The sequence below is a fragment of the Balaenoptera musculus genome, chromosome 2, assembly GCF_009873245.2.
Source record: "Balaenoptera musculus isolate JJ_BM4_2016_0621 chromosome 2, mBalMus1.pri.v3, whole genome shotgun sequence".
NCBI classification, from domain to species: domain Eukaryota; kingdom Metazoa; phylum Chordata; class Mammalia; order Artiodactyla; family Balaenopteridae; genus Balaenoptera; species Balaenoptera musculus.
Window position 1 is genome coordinate 54,568,657 of NC_045786.1, and position 17,671 is coordinate 54,586,327.

At 35.3% G+C, this 17,671-nt stretch overlaps 2 non-coding genes across 2 annotated transcripts; both read right to left on the minus strand.

Annotated features, from left to right (window-relative positions):
* Positions 1-3,003: 3,003 nt before the first annotated feature.
* On the minus strand, positions 3,004-3,082 carry LOC118891435. Its single transcript, XR_005019011.1, has one exon. It is a non-coding gene; the product is annotated as a small nucleolar RNA SNORD115 (small nucleolar RNA).
* An 11,941-nt stretch (positions 3,083-15,023) lies between these two features.
* Positions 15,024-15,099, minus strand: LOC118891434. Its single transcript, XR_005019010.1, has one exon. It is a non-coding gene; the product is annotated as a small nucleolar RNA SNORD115 (small nucleolar RNA).
* Between the last annotated feature and the right edge of the window lie 2,572 nt (positions 15,100-17,671).

A 17,671-nucleotide genomic window follows, 5' to 3' on the forward strand; every position in this document is an offset into this window, starting at 1 on the left:
ATTGTACAGCTGCATCTAGTGGCAGGCTTTAAGTAAGAATCCAACAATCATTTTAGTCTGCGTGTGGCCTGCCCATTATTTTATTTACTACTTCCATCCACAACTCTTTCCCACACTGCACACTTTTCTCAGTCACAGTTATGGTAAGCCCACAAGCTAACCCTAGCCAAAATGAATAAAAAACAAACTTTGCTGGAGAGCTTCTTTGAAAATCGGGAAAGACCCAATGATGAGACAGCAGAAGACTCCAAGACTGCCAAATAAAAAAAGCTGCATTTAAAAGAAAATACCAAGAGTCCTACTTAAATTATGGGTTCATTGCAACAGGTGATTCACATTTTCCAAGCCTGCTTTGTATTATATGTGGCAACTGACTATCCAACAAAGCCTTGAAACCTTCAAAACTGCTTCACCACATGGAGACTAATCACCCTGCATTAAAAGACAAGCCTTTGGAGTTTTTCAAAAGAAAAAAACATGGACACGAAGAACAGAAGCAATTATTGAAGGCCAGAACTTCATCAAATGTGTCTGCACTGAGAGCATCATTCTTAGTGGCTAATGGCATTGCTAAAGCTAAGAAGCCCTTTACTATTGGTGAAGAGTTGATCTTGCCTGCTGCTAAGGACATTTGTTGTGAACTTTTAGGAGAGGTTGCAGTTCAAAAGGTGGCACATGTTCCTTTTTCAGCTAGCATCATAAATAGATAAATTGATGAAATAGCAAAGGATATTGAGGCACAATTGTTAGAGAGGATTAATGAGCCACCGTGGTACACAATCCAGGTTGAGGAGTCTACCAATGTTGAAAACAAGGCAACAATGCTTGTTTTTGTGCAATATATTTTCCAGGAGGATGTGCATGAGGATATGTTATGTGCACTTTTGTTGCCAACCAGCACCACAGCTGCAGAACTATTCAAGTCTTTGAATGATTACTTATCAGGAAAACGGAATTGGTCATTTTGTGTCAGTATATGCATGGGCAGAGCGGCTGCCATGACCAGACAGCTTTCTGGTTTCACTACTCGGGTCAAAGAGGTCACTTCTGAATGTGAGTCTACACACTGTGTCATCCATAGAGAAATGCTGGATAGCTGAAAAATGTCACCTGAACTTATTAGCGTTTTGCAGGATGTGATTACAATTATCAACCGTATTAAAGTACATGCCCTTAACTCACATCTCTTCACGCAGCTCTGTGAGGAGATGGATGCAGAGCACATATGTCTTCTCCTATACATAGAAGTGACATGGCTTTCTAAAGGTAGATAATTGGTCAGAGTTTTTGAGCTATGAGAGCCGGTCCAGGGATTTCTTTTAGAAAAACAGTCACCACTGGTAGCACATTTCAATGACACAGAATGGGTCACAAAACTTGCTTACATGTGTGACATATTTAACCTGCTCAATGAACTCAATCTGTCACTTCAGGGGAGAATGACAACTGTGTTCAAGTCAGCAGATAAAGTGGCTGCATTCAAAGCCAAACTGGAGTTATGGGGGCGACACCTGAACATGGCTTTTTGACATGTTTCAAACATTAGCAGAGATTTTGAAAGAGACTGAGCCAGGGCCTTCTTCCTCCCAGCTGGTGCATGATCACCTATCTCAGCTTTCAAAAGAGTTTGAGCATTACTTCCCAACCACAAAAGACCCCTGAACTGGGAAGGAATGGATCCGTGACTCATTTGTGAATAAACCAGGTGAATTGACTTTGTCCGTGCTAGAAGAGGATCAACTGCTTGAGATCGCAAATTACGGTGGCCTTAAAAGTATGTTTGAGACAACTTCAAATCTCCATATGTTCTGGATTAAAGTCAAGACGTAATATCCTGACATTGCCACAAAAGCACTGAAAAGCCTGCTTCCATTTCCAACATCCTGTCTTTGTGAAGCAGGGTTTTCTGCAGTGACAGCAACCAAAACGAGATTATGGAGTAGACTGGACATAAACAACACACTTCGGGTGTCACTGTCTCCCATCACCCACAGCTGGGACCATCTAGTTGCAGGAAAACAAGCTCAGGGCTCCCACTGATTCTGCTTTATGGTGAGTTGTATAACTATTTCATTATATATTACAATGTAATAATAATAGAAATAAAGTGCACAATAAATGTAATGAGCTTGAATCATCCCAAAACCATCCCACCCCTCCCCCACAGTCTGTGGAAAAATTGTCTTCCACGAAACTGGTCCCTAGTGTCAAGAAGTTTGGGGACTGCTGATTTATAGCAAATTGTTTATTATATTATATACAGTCGGTCCATATTAAGATCTGTAATTTTGTGTGTTTCTTAGTGTATGTATTAAATTTTAAGCTTAAAATTTTAGTTCTTTAACAATCCAACTACTGTATCTCAGATCTCTTTAATGGCATTTTCCTTCAGCTATGGGAGATCCTTTAATACTTCAAAGTAGCGCAAAGCTACTTTTAGAATCCTGTAAAATTATAAAAATATTGTTCTCATCTTGTTTGTTGAATTAGATTAAACATTGTACTGGGGACCGGTGAATCAAAATTTCTCAACTTCAATATTATTAATTTCATGTTCAAATGAAACTTATAAATTTACATCAAGTAAGTCAGTCACTGTTTCAAAAGGAAATTCCATATTCCTATTCAGTTTACCTTCTGCTTAAATCTATTATGCTTAGGAGTGCATCTTCTCCAGTCAATTTTCTATTTGGAATGTAACTATGACTACAAGAATCTAGACACCTATCATCAATGCAGTGTTGCATTCCTTGGTTGAATGTCTTACTCAAAGACACATTGAGAGAAAAGCAGTGGATTAATCCCTGAATGTACCTTACTATTAAAAATTATAAATCTCTGAAACAAAGTTTATAGGATGAGTATTTCTTTTTACTTTTAGCAGATAGACAAGATTGGTTTACATAAGTCTCTTTTAAGGTTTCATTGCCTCAAGCCCCAAACAAAATGTCTATAAAGGAAATAATGATTAAATATATATTTTCTTGTATTGTCACCTAGGTTTATCTTCATTTTAATTCCATTGATCATGATTTCCAGGTCATCATCTCACTTCAAGACTGTAAGTTCTCATCATTGACTGAAGCCCTGGCTTTCCACACACATATATACACTTGGACCTGAATATATGTGCCAGCCAATTATGGTACCAATTTGGACTGGCATATTGACATATTCAGTGGTAGGCACCTGACTCACATTAATTCTCCAAGGCTGCAGGTCAAACCATGCTCTTCCTCTGTACTCATTATTTAAGTGTGCAAGAGTAGGACAAGTATCAAAATATAGAACTAAGTCTTTCATGGAACATGGCTCTTGAAAGTTTTTCCTTAACGGAGCAATATGATAAATACTCAGAAAATGACCTAGTATAGCGGTTGTAGACTATTGACAACCCTACACAGGAATGACACAGAATACAGGTTTCTTTGGAGAACCACTCAGAACGTGTCAGGAAAACACAAGAGCATCCCAATTATCATCCTTTATCTATATATCAAAAGATGCCATACTGGTAACATTTGGCATTGTCTATTGCATATGAACGCTCCTAAAATGACACACCTGAAGCCACTTGAAACTTGGAGTTTACAAATCAAGTATCGGGTTACTGAAAATAGTATTCATTTCCAGGCAGCCTCCATCATTCATAGTACATACATCATTATACTGAAAATAATGCATTAACATGATATTCAGGCACTGAAATTTATATATGGGTTTCCTCATTAATAGAATCAACTTTAGGGTTAATAGAAACAGAAAATTACTGAATTTCACATTTTAATCTATGTTGGCAGTATTTTCATTTATTAAAAGTTATTCAATGACCCTAAAGCAGCAAGACACTATTAGGATCCCATTCAATATTATATAAATATTGCTCTAGTCATTATAGAGACCTAGATGAGTATTGAACATTGATCTATATGCCAGTTAACAAAATTTTTCTTAACTGTTAATCATGTAAAATTCAAATAATAAGCAAAGGTTTTGTCATAAGATTACATCAAGTAGATCAGTCAATCAATAAGAACACCCCATATCAATATTCAGGCTGACTAAGTGAATAAGTCTAAGTGCTTTAGGGTGAAATTTCTCTAGTCCACTGATCTATTTGGAATGAATTTATGAGTAAGGCTGTCATTTGCCACTTACTGAGAAGGTGTAACTCTTAGCAGTATATCTTACTGTAATATGTAAAGAGAGAAAAAGAGCGAAGGATAGAACCCAAAGGTGCAACACTATTAGGAATTATAAATCACTTAACAAAGCTTAATAGATGAACAATTTTTCTTCACTTATAAGCACATAGACTGATTTAGACACATGTGTTTTTCTTAAGGTTCCATTGTCTCAATTCAAATATATCTCCTTGAAGGACTGGCACCCATCTAACATATTAGTTTCACATATGTATAGGAGAAAACTTATGTTCTTTAGTGAAGTTAGTTTTAGTAGTTTTGCTTTCAGAAGTTTCAATCTGCAATTGCCAAGTTTCAGCTCTTCTATGATTAATCTTTTTACAACATTATTTAATCTCTCCATATATAGTAACATGCCCAAATCTAACTGTTGTTCTAAGTACGTACAATCTTGTATTTCAGTACTAGTAAGTGTATATTGCAATTGTTGAATAACTAATTGTTCAGTTATATGAGTGAAGGCTTGTGAAAAATATTTACGTACTTTTTTTTGCAGCAGGGTTTCATTCCCAGGTGTCCAATTCCAAATTATTTCTCAATTCCATTTTCACTTTTCTCTATAGTTGTATTCTGTATTAGGTTTTGATTCCACCCTGTTTGCATCTGAATTACATCTTTCTGCAATTGTCCCAAAGCACTAAGTATGTTTGTCTATATTTCTATATCAATAGAGTTTGCAATTGTTGTCCCAGCTTCTATTTACCTATAAATATGGTATTTAGTAAATCTCTTTTAGTTTGATCATGACACATTTTAATATTCATGTAAAAACTTTTCATAGTCATAAAGCTTATTGCATACAAGTAGAATTGAGTTGAATTGACTCAAATTAGAAGTAGTAATATTAAAAGCAATAGTCCATTTAATGACGCTAGAAACCTTAAGTATGGAGACTGGAGATTGCTAAGTTCTAAATAAGATAGGCTTATTTTTAATGGGACGCTATATTTTGGGACTTTTAAAGGAACTATGCTATATAATTTGGGCTGGGATATGTCTTCCTCATTGTACATTCATTTCAGTTTTGTCAAATTGGACTCCAATGGCTATATAATGTAGAGAGCAGTTGGAGTTTTGTGTTATTGTTCAGGGACTTTCAATTTGAATATACCTGTATTTAGTTTGACTGGTTAAAAATTTCTTCCCATTATTATATTCAATAACACAAAGGGTGATATTTAAGATTGTTTTATTTGGGTAAATAGATCAATAGATAGTCTGTGGGTTTCATTCTTCTAAATTTAAACTATCCAATTGAAGGATCTGAAGTATTATGACAAAATATGTGTTTCTTGAGTCCTCACTCCATATTCAGAACATTTGTAATCAATTCAAAATTCCCTGAGTTTAATATACTCACTTTTAAAGGAAGAAGGTCTAATACTATAAGCTTCATGTTCAACTGATATAAAATAGAATAAGTATCAAAATTATAATGGTCAAGATAATTAAGAAGTAACACAACAATCTATGTCTCCTACTGTCTGTCCACTAGACAAACTTTTTCTTCAGCCTGCATATTATTTTATATTACTATCTAGAGGATTTAACCTTAAGGTTCTTAATGGAAATTGTGGCCCACTCAATCATAGGTGTTGGTCTTACAAGAGAAGCATGCATCTACTTGGGTTCTTCTTCACCTTGATGTGAATTATCAACAAACCTGGTAGGATTCTGTCTGGTGTGATGACCATCAGTCTGATATTGGAACAATTTGATATATACCGGGTCTCCTGTTCACTATTTTTTTTTTTAATTATTTATTTATTTATTTATTTAATTTATTTATTTATGGCTGTGTTGGATCTTCGTTTCTGTACGAGGGCTTTCTCCAGTTGCGGCAGGCGGGGGCCACGCTTCATCGCGGTGCGCGGGTCTCTCACTATCGCAACCTCTCGTTGCAAAGCACAGGCTCCAGACGCGCAGGCTCAGCAACTGTGGCTCACGGGCCCAGTCGCTCCGCAGCATGTGGGATCTTCCCAGACCAGGGCTCGAACCCGTGTCCCCTGCATTGGCAGGCAGATTCTCAACCACTGTGCCACCAGGGAAGCCCTCCTGTTCACTATTGATGACATACCTCCTCAGGGGAATTTTTCCAGCATCTGGCAAAATAAGTCCAGGGAAGCCTGCAAACTCTTTAAGTATTATATTTGATCATGACTACTTTTTATTGCATCAGATAATGGGTTAGGCTTAAACCCTAAATTCAAATATCTTCTAATTGAAATTTGAAATTTGTTTACTAGGAGGAGTTAACCTAATTTTAACGAAACCAATGGTAAGGCTTTGGGCCACCATAAGTGAGTGGTTTGATGTAATTTAGCCAAATAAATTTTAGGATATGGTTCATTAATTCCACTTGTCCAGGAACTGGAAATGATAAAAAGTAGGCAAATTTTGAGTACTTGTAGGATGTTACAAAGCTCCTAAATTACAAAATATAGAATTACTTTCTATACTGGATTCTAGGTATTCAGGAATTCCAAAAGTTGAGATGATATACTTTAGAAAGGTGTTTTTCACTGCTCGAGCATCAGTTTTAGCCTATGGAAACATGTCTGGCCATCTACATATCATACTCAGCATTACTAAAACTATTTGATACCTTCTAAAGGTCTAATCTTGATCAAGTCCATTTGCCACCATATTCCAGGTAACATTGGCTTTAGATGGCTTCCTTGACTTATCTTAGATGTTACCTGTAAATAATTTTTTTCAAACAACACATCTTTGTATTATTTCCTGAATTATAAGTGTTGAATTTTCCAAAATATTCAGTATATTCCTTCTGTTTGAATGAGTCTGTCAGTGGCATGGAAAAGCCACCCAAGCATACAATGGAAATATTGTAAAGAAAAATTCCCATCATGTAATTCCCATTTTCCTATGGTGTTATTCTTATTTACCCTTGATTTATAATTTTCTAATTCTTATAGAGTTAGATATTTCTGAAATTATGAATAGGAGTTTCTGGGTAGAAATAATGGGCATTTAATTTTTCCAGTCCAAAACTCAGTAGTTCTTTTCACAACTTGGTCTGAAAATTCTTTTCTTAGATATTTTTTTTCCAGAATATGAACTTTACAATCAATAATATAATTCTGTTAGAGAATTTTCAATGACTCTAATACATTGGTGATTCATTTCCCATGTAATATTTTAGTTTCTATCAACGTTTGAAAACCTCCATTCTTCCAAAGTTGGCTGGTGGCCTAACAGACCATAAAGATATTTATTATCAGCATAGATATTCATTTTAAGACTAAAGGCTAGTCTAAGGTAACATTGGCAAGATGGTAAATAGGCATCCCTGTCCCTAGTTCCCTCACAGAAAAACAATTTAGCAACTATACACAGATGAAAATGTTGTTCTGAGTGTCTGACACCTCAGGGGTAAGGCTATAGTACACTGGTGGAGAACGAAAAAACAAGAAAACTACATAAAAAAGGGTTAGAATAAACATTTCACTTTGTACATGTCACCTCTTCTCTGAGCTGGAACAGCAACACACTGAGAAGGATCTCTTTGGCCTGTGATTTCTCCAGTTGGGGAAAGAGAAACTAAGTCATACATCCAACTTCCCCAGGGTTTCAGGACATTGTCTGAGAGGCCCACTTCTCTCTCAGCTCACATGGAACACTGAGGGAACTGGCATTGGTATACCACCTGGGGACAGCTAGGAACAAGGAAAAGGGTTATGGTCTCACAGTAACATACTGCAGATCTTGACAGAAGCCTTGTGCTCCTAACAGCAACATTGCCTTGTCCAACCAGGGCCCTTGCTACCAACATTGCTAGAACAAGTGGTCCCCCACCAATCCCACCCCGCCAGAGAACACAGGTGCAGCCCTGTCCAACTATAAGGCCCAATTCACACTTCCCCCTATGACAGATCCCAGCGAGTGTCCTCACCCAACCTCAGAGTATTGGTAGTTTGCCTCTCCTGTCTATGGATGCCAAGAACTAGCCTTCCCATAATCCCAGGCTGAGCTGACTGGTGAATGACTTTTTCTTCTGAAGCCAAGCTTTAATGAGTTGCTTTAATGAGTTTGTATAAAGGAAACCAATAAAGCCACAATAACTAACCCTAAAGAAATAGAGATCTACCAACAACCTGATAAAGAACTTAAAATAATTGTTTTAAAGAAGCTCAGAGAACTAAAAGAGAACACATATAAACAACTGAATGAAATCAGAAAAATAATACATGGACAAAATGTGAAGTTCAATAAATAAATAGAAACAAGAAAAAATCAAACAGAAATTCTAGAGCTAAAGAATACAATCATTGCACTAAAAATTTCAATAGAGAGCTTCAGCAGTGTACTTGATCAAGCAGGAGAAAGAATTAGTGAACTTGAAGACAAGTCATTTAAAATTATTCAGTCAGAGGGACAAAAAGAGAAAAGAATTTTAAAAAGAAGAAAGGCTACAGGAGTATGGAACACCATCACATGGAACAATATTTGCATTATGGGAATTCCAGAAGGAGAAGAGAAAGAGAAAGAGACAAAAATTCTATTTTTTAAAAAAATGGCTGACAAATTCCCAAATTTGTGGAGAGAAATGGAATTCATGAAGCTTAAGAGTCACCAAATAGCTTGAACCCAAAGAGGTGTACACCAAGGCACATTATAATTAAATTGGCAAAGGCAAAGAGATATCCATGAAATCAGCAAAAGATAAGTGACTTATCACACACAAAGGAATTCACATACAACTATAAGTGGATTTATCTGCAAGAACCTTGTAGACGAGGAGAGAAAGAGATAATATATTCACAATACCGAAAGGAAAGAAAACCTTGCCAATCAAGAATATTAAACTGGCAGGACTGTCCTTTAAAAATAGAGGTGATATTAAGACTTTCCCAGTTAAATAAAAAATTGAGGGAGTTTGTCACAACTAGACCTACCTTAAAAGAAAAGTTTAAGGGTGCTCTTCAAGTTGAAATGAATAAACACTAAACAGAAACACAAAAGTGCATGAAAGTACAAATCTCACTTGTAAAAGTAAATATATAGACAAACACAGAAGAGTGTTAATAGTTTTAATAATGTATAAATTAGTTTAATTCTGCTATAAAAATGAAAAGACAAAACTATGAAGAATAACTATAACCACAAGAACTTTTTAACAGATTCACAATTTAAAAACAGAAATAAAATACGACATCAATAAATAAAGTTGAGCGTATGGGGGAAAATAAAAGTGTAGAGCTTTTTGTGCATTTGAAGTTAAGTTGTTATCAGTTTAAATCAGACCATTATAACTATAGATAGTTCAATGCAAGCCTCATGGAAACCACAAAAGAAATAACCTATGGTAGATCCACAAAAGTTGAAGAGAAAATAAACAGTATAACTGCAAAAAGAATTATGAAACCACAAGAGAACAGGGGAACAAGGGAACTACAAATCAGACAGAAAACAATTAACAAATTGACAATAGTAAGTCCTTACCTGTGAATGATTACTTTCAATGTAAATGAATTAAACTCATGATTCAAAAGAGATAGAGTGACTGAATGGCCTCTAAAATAACAAGGCCCAACCACATGCTGTTTACAAGAGACTCAGATTTATGTACATATATAGGCTGAAAGTGAGGAGAAGGAAAAAGGTATTTCATGCAAATGACAACAAAAGAGAGCAGGAATGGCAATATTTACATTAGATGAAATTGACTTTAAGACAAAAAAAACTGTAATAAGAGACAAATAAATCATCATACAATGATAAAAGGGCCAATTCAACAAGAAGATGTAGCAGTTATGATTATATATGCATCCAACACCCAACATCAAAGCACCTAGCTGACTTAAGAGATTTGACAGAAGTGAAGGGTGAAATAGCAAGAACAGAATAATAGTAGGTGACTTTAATAACCCTCTTTCAATAATAGATAGATAATCCAGACAAAAAGTCAATAAGAAAACATCAGACTTAACACTATAGACCACTATAAACCTAATAAATATATACAGGACATTCTATCCAATAGCTTCAGAATACATATTCTTTTAAGTACACAAATATTCTCCAGGATAGATTATATGTTAGGCCACAATGCATGTTTTAACAAAATCAAGATTCTTGAGATTATCATGTGTCTTTTCCAACCACAATGGTATGAAACTAGAAATCAATAACAGAAGGAATGTTGGAAAATTCACAAATATGTGGAAATTAAACAACACACTCCTGAACAACTAATGGGTCACAAAAAGAAATAAAAAGTCATAAAAGAAATAAAAAAATAAAATTTAAAATATCTTGAGACAAATGAAAATGGAAACACAACATACTTATGAGGTGAAGCAAAAGCAGTTCTAAGAGGGAATTTTATAGGAATAAATGCCTACATTAAGAAAAAAAGAAATATCTCAAATAACCTAACTTTACAATTCAAAAAACTAGAAAAAGAGAAAACTAAGCTCCAAGTTAGCTGAAGGGAGGAAATAATAAAGATCAGAGCAGAAATAAATGAAATAGAGACTAGACAAAACAATATAAATATTTTTAAGTTTTTTTTGTAAAAGATAGACACCATTGACAAATCTTTAGCTAGACTACCTGAGGAAAAAAGAAACACAAATAAATAAAATTATAAATGAAAGAGGAGACATTGCCACTTGGACTAACTTTATGTTTGAGGGAACAGAAGCATCTAAAATCTCATGAGGGTTGACTACTGCATAACATACTATTATAGTCTCTTGTGGGCCAGTGAATGATATTAAGTCAGCTTTGGGAATAGGAATATTAGGTGAATCAGACCAAGGTCCAATATCTACATCAGTGACTGTGAGACAGTCATATTCAACCTGTTTTGTCAGGATAAGGCAACATAGTAGCTGGGTTCAAGAGGCTACACTTGCCCAGAATAGTATTAGGATTAGAAAATAAGATTTATTCATAGCTAGACTGGCAACACAGTGAGAAATGAATCTTGAAATCTTGTAAAATAGTAACATCATGAGGTATCTATAAGTAAATTGTGTTCCAAGATTAAAGCCTGAGTCTTTCAATCAAGAGAGTTTTTGCTATTGTGCCTTGTAAATACCTTTGCATTCCCAGAGCAACAAAATCCAATAACACAGAAAAGTAAGCAATATGCTTATAATTAGGGCCTAATTTTTGAAAAAGCTATTAGAAACACACTAAATCTTATGACAGAACATGTAGAAGGTTTTATCAAAGTTAAAAACTAATACACATGGAGAAACAACAGCTATTCTAAGAATGTGAAAGGCTTCTTGATTTTATCTGCACTACAATTTTGGTATTTCATGTAACATACCAGGAGAGGTTTAGCCATTTCATAAAAGGCAAGGATCCACAACCAACTCTCAGAATCAGTGGAGGGGTGTGTGTGTGTGTGTGTGTGTGTGTGTGTGTGTGTGTGTGACATTGTTTCATTTGTATATTAGGCTGAGTTCAGGATGCAACCATCTTCTGTCTGTTGGCCAATAATGCATATCTCAAATATTTGACTTCAGTTTGATAATATTGCAACATATTCAGGAAGACATTATGTCTTGGGAGACTAAGAAATTTAGTAAAGCTAAAGTATCTTCTTTACTAGCATGTAAGATATTAGCAGCTATCAATAAATCAACCAGCATTGAATTAGTTTGGAGCCTCAAGGCAGAGACAATTTGTTAAGTTTTCTTGTAAATACCTAGAGAATACAGTAAATAAATCTCTGAATTTCTGGGGAATCAATTGCCACAAATATTAAAAGCCTACATATGTAAAGTCAAGTAAGAACATTGACTCCTTAGCTAAAGGTAAAGGAAAGAAAGCGGAACATAAGTCTATTACATAAAAATAATTAGCTTACTCAGACACAGAAGTTAATGTAGTAGCAAGAATGTGTACCACAGGTATCAGAGCAATTATGACTTATTTATTGCTCTCAGATCATGGACAAATCTATAAGCACATTGACCTCCTTGTCAAATTTTTCTTTCTTTCTTAAGGTAATATGGGAGAATTATAAGGTAAGTTATACTTTCTTTATTATGCCTATTTTCACATTTCTCTAATTACTGGTTCTATACATTGTATTTGAGCTACAGATAGAGAATATGTTTTATACATGACCATGTTTTTTCTTTATTGTAAACTATAACAATGAAATTCATCCCTTTTGTTAAATTTCTCTATTTTTTTCTGCCCATAAATATAGATTTCCTATAATTTGGGTGTACTTTTTCAGCACTAGGTGAGACTGCTGTTCTCCCATAGTCCCCTTTTGTTTTTAAAAGCACATATTTACCAACCTAGATGCCTTGCATCCCAGGTGCTCCAACAACACTATCCAGAATATAGAATATCATATCCCTTTGTTACATAGTAAGTCCCTTTTTGGCATTATCAAGCATATCAGGAGACAAGGCATATTCTTCTATGGAAATACCTGTTTGCGTGGAAACTTCAGAGGAGAAAGAACAGGTAGGTCATCCAGAAACACCCATATCTTGGATATTTTTCTGAGTTAGAGTAAAACAAGAAAGGTAGTAGAAATTTCAGAATTCATGGCTTCAGTATCCACAAGAAAAGACTGGAAAAGTTTAAGATGGGGAAAAGAAACAGACATGTAAGTTCATTCCATTCCCATTTCTAAGGTTCTCTCATTATGTCAATTTTGTCCATAAGTTTGCACCATTTGCCAATTATTTTCTTTCTGATTTCCTGGGGTGGGAAAGAACCTCTTGAGGAGGTGGTAAAGCTTCAGAGTTAGGTTGTATCCCTTGCATCTTCCTCAGTCTCTTCCAGCATTATTTTTGCCAATGTCTTGACTTTTCAATAGTGAATTTATTGACTTTCCATCAGGGTGTGCTTTCTTATTTGTTGGGGTCCCCAGATAATATTGTGTTCCCTTGTAAATAATTATAACTAGGCAGCTAAGCTGCAGTCTTAAGTTTCTTTATGGCTTATCTTTCTACATATTTTCTTAAAGCTAGATTGTAGCCACCAATATCTGAGAAATTATCTGTTCTTATCATCAACCTACTTTTTCTCCTACTTGTATTTATATTCCTGGCAACAAAAGTGCCATAAGTCTATTCTGATCTTCACGTGGATTTATATATGTAAACTTAGAAAATGCCTCAGTGAACTGTGTTGAAAAACAATGAAGGACTCAGCTTCTGAGTACAGCATTTAGCTTCTCTCTGTTTACTTTCTGCAGAAAGTTTTCAAGGAATCTTGTCAGTAGTCTCTCATGTTAGGTTTCCAAGGTACAAAGAATAGAATAGCCTGAGTTGTTGGAGGAAGTGTACAGTTGGATTCCTGAGGACTTGGAACTCCCTAATATGGGGATTACCATTTTACCTTCATTGTGCCTGTTCCATTAGTCAACTGGAGGCAACAGTTTTTGTAGCAGCCAGTATGCATTCCCATGTATAGGGCCGTAGACTGAAAACACAGTGCAGAGCACCTCAGGAAAATTTTGTGGATCTCTCCAGAGCACTAGGGAAAAGGGCATATTGATTCTTACAATTTCTAGTCCTTCCAGCAGCCCTTAATACATTCTACCAGGTATTTGAGTTGCTGGAGAAACAAAAGTATAGGGCTGATATTCTTCATATTGAAATGAAAAATAAATTGTTTTCTATGACAATGTAGTTTCAGTTCCCATTTTGCCATTTAGTAGCATGACTGTTTTGATTCCCTTTCTTCCAGGTCATTAGGCAACCACTGCCCAACCTGATGCTTTCATTCTATGACACAGTCTCTTACACAACTTTTCAATGACTACTTGTTTTTTACTCTTAATCATATCTGCTTCCATAGCTCTGTTTCGCATAGCCTAGAACACTCCTACATCCTTTCCCAAGAATGGTGCCTATGCTGGGGGTTAGCATAATGACACAAGCCATGGCACTCCCCTTATACATTTATTTGATCCTGAAAAGTCTAACTAGGGTTGGCTTTCTTAAAAACCTTGTGCCAAAGTAGATTGGGGTTTGGGTAGATTTAGTGAAGTTAGTCTGTGTAGCTTTCATGTGTCCCTGGTGTAGCAGGACAAAAAGTCATCTTTCTCAGTAGTCTTTGTCTAAGAGGACAGTAGTCAAAAATGAAAACTGTATTTCATGGGTACTCTTCCTAAAAAGTAAATAGGATACCAGGAAGCTCCTAATTTTATTGATTTTTACATCCACAGGAAAACAAATATCTGGATCGCAAGGATTCACACTTCCCAGAATCCTTGAATAGTCATAGTCCAAAAACGATCCACAAGTGTTACACATTAAAACTCTGAAATAATATAACAGGTTTGAATTTGTCTACTTGGACATTTAGAACCAAGCAAATATTGCACCATAGAGATGGTATTGATGAATCACAAACCTTTTGCAACTTCCAGTGAAGCACACTCAGGTGAAAAGCAAAATTCTTCTGATGAAGATCCCATTATATATATATCACTCATGGAGAAAAAGAACCCATAATGATATTTATATCATCAGAAAGAATAAAGCTAAATGCCCTAGAAGTAAGTCTTTACTAGTTTAGAAGTCTGTTTCACACTTAGCAGTTATCAAAGGCAGCCTAATCCATTTAATGTACACACAATGTAAAAAAAAAGAGAGTTGAGGTATAATTTCAAAAAAAATATGAGAATAAACCACCAAAATCTGATTAATATAAAAGAAACCATTGTTTACATGGAAAGAGGTAGAAGAGGTGGATGAAACAAATTTCCCATATGGGCTTTATTACCTGAAGCCCATGAATAGAGTTTCTACTACAGTGAAGCTAAGAACCCTCACTCCCACTTTGTAATCCAGGATTGTCACCTCTGCTGGGCCCCAGAGTAATTTTATTAAGCATGATTTTTATGCAATCACATCTCCTCAAGACATGATGTCCTCATTCACTCAAACCATGGCACCACCTGCACCTACAATTTCTTTGTCCTGTAATTTTTTACTAATGGCATCCTTAAGTTCTGGGTCCCAAGTGGACTGGAGATCTGAGAGATTCAGTGCAGGACAACTGGGTAGTTAATCGTGCCCCAGGGGAAGTGAGTTCAAGTGTCTTCTTCCCCATTTGTTTTTGTCTATGAGGAAGGATCAGGGCAGTAGTCAAAGAAGAAAACTATGTATCTCATGTTTGCATTGCTCATGTGTTCCCCTGTGATTTATACAGGAAAGATATTACTAAAAAAAAAAAAAAAAGACAGGACCACATTCCTTTGTAAATAGATCAGTGATTCACCTAACATATTCAAATTGAAGCAAATAGGATACCTTGGCCTCAAGAACACGTCAGGAGCCTTTATGCAGAAATAAAATCTTACTATTAACCAGCTCTTGGCTGTATCTTCTAGGAAGCCAGAGCAGAAAAAAATGGCATCACTCATAGCATGGATTTTCCATTTAAAATAAATCTAATGAAGCCACATGATATTCAGAAGCTAGATATCGGTATCAGGCTGCTTATAATTTTATTCAGTCTCACTTATTATACCTGAATCTCAAACCTCAGGCTGCAGTTGCCATGGCCCTTCAATTGTGAGTAGTTCATTTATGATCCACAAATATCACAACACCTTAGCAAACTCAAAATAATCTAACAAGTAAATTTGTCTATGTATGAATTTAGATCTAACCAAACAATGCACCGTAGAAATAATACTAGTGAATGATAAGATTTTTCAAATTTAATCAAAGCAAAGCTCAGGTACAAACTAAAGTTTTTTCTTATGAGAATCATATCATCAATATGAGTCACTCATGGAGAAGAATTAGCCATAATAATATCCATGTTTCCTTAAAGAACTAACCTTAGATGCTAGTCTCTATTAGTCCATAGATCTATTTGGAATTATAGCTCTCTGTAACCACTGAAAAGGGTGAGGGTCCAGATTAATTTTCATTTTTGGTAATTCTCATTCTACTTGTACTTCATACCTATTGCTACTGCAGACTATTTTTTCAACCCAGCTCTGAAAACTGTGGATGAGTTATTCCTGTTCTAAAGAATTTTTTTAGCTTAGCTCTGTAGCTTGTTATTCCACACTGTGTAGGTATTTATTATCTAGCCCTGTGCAGTCCAGATTTTAGTAAAGCAGCATTGTGCTTCTTGGCTCAGCTCCAACAAATGTGGTCATTCTATATGTGAGAGAGCCCCTGCTGAGGCTCTCCCTCCTCTACTGTGTTAGCCTCTCCATTTTTATTTCCCCAGATCTATCTGTTGTTTCACGGTGTGCATATTCTGAGGTTTACTTATCCTTTCAACTCTGGATGGACACTTGGTTTTCAATATTGTTGCTGTTAGAAATGGTGCTACTATAAGCATTCATGTGTATGTTTTTTAGGGCATAGATATATGAATTCTTCTTGTACCTGGGATTATGTTTGTGGACACAGTCTAAGAGTATTCTAAATAGACATATAGGTAGATTTTTAAATTTTTATATATCTTGGTGTTTGTTTATTGTTTGAATGTTCTTTTCTCTCATGGCTAATGACCTTGAGTACCTTTTCACATGCTTATTAGCCATTTGAATATCCTCCTTTGTGATGGACCTGTTTAAATGTCTTCTTTCTCACTTTTTGACATGTACAAGTTTACTATGTCTTATGTATAATTGTCTTTCATTGAATATACACTTTGATAAACAGAAGTTTTAATTTTGATAAACAGAAGTTTTCATTTTGATGCAAACCAACTCATCAATTTTTCCTTTATGGTTAGTGCTGTTGTTATTCAATTTTAATTTTTTGCATTCACCAAAATCATGATACTACTCTCCTATGTTATGTTCAAGAATCTTTATTGTTTTGCTTTTCATATGTGTCTACATTACACCTAGAAATTATTTCTCAGCATGGTTGGAAAACGGACTCAAAACAAAAGTTATTTGTTTTGTAGAGTGTCTCTCAAGTGGGATTTGTCTAATTATCATCTCATAATTATGCTGGGGTTATGGGTTTTGGGGAGGAAGACCATAAAGTACCATTCTCATCCTGTCATATCAAGGGTACATTCTATCAATACGACATGACTATTTATATTAGCCTTGATTATCTGGCTGAGGTAGTGTTTGTCAGGTTTCACCACTATAAAGTTATTTTTCCTCATATGCAACAGCGACACTTTTATTATAGTTCAAGTAACCATATAACATTTGATCTGTTTGTGAAGTCTCTATTTTTTCCCATTAGGCTAGTTTTCTATCTTTTGTCAGTACATGCATTCTTAACTACTGTAACCTTATGAAATGCTTTGAAATTTTGTCATGTAAGTTATGAAGTTTTTTTTTTCAAGTTGTTGACATTTAGACAAAAACTAGCATGTTCCTTTTTTTTAAAAAAACATCTTTATTGGAGTATAATTGCTTTACAGTGGTGTGTTAGTTTCTGCTTTATAACAAAGTGAATCAGCTATACATATACATATATCCCCATATCTCCTCCCTCTTGCGTTTCCCTCCCATCCTCCCTACA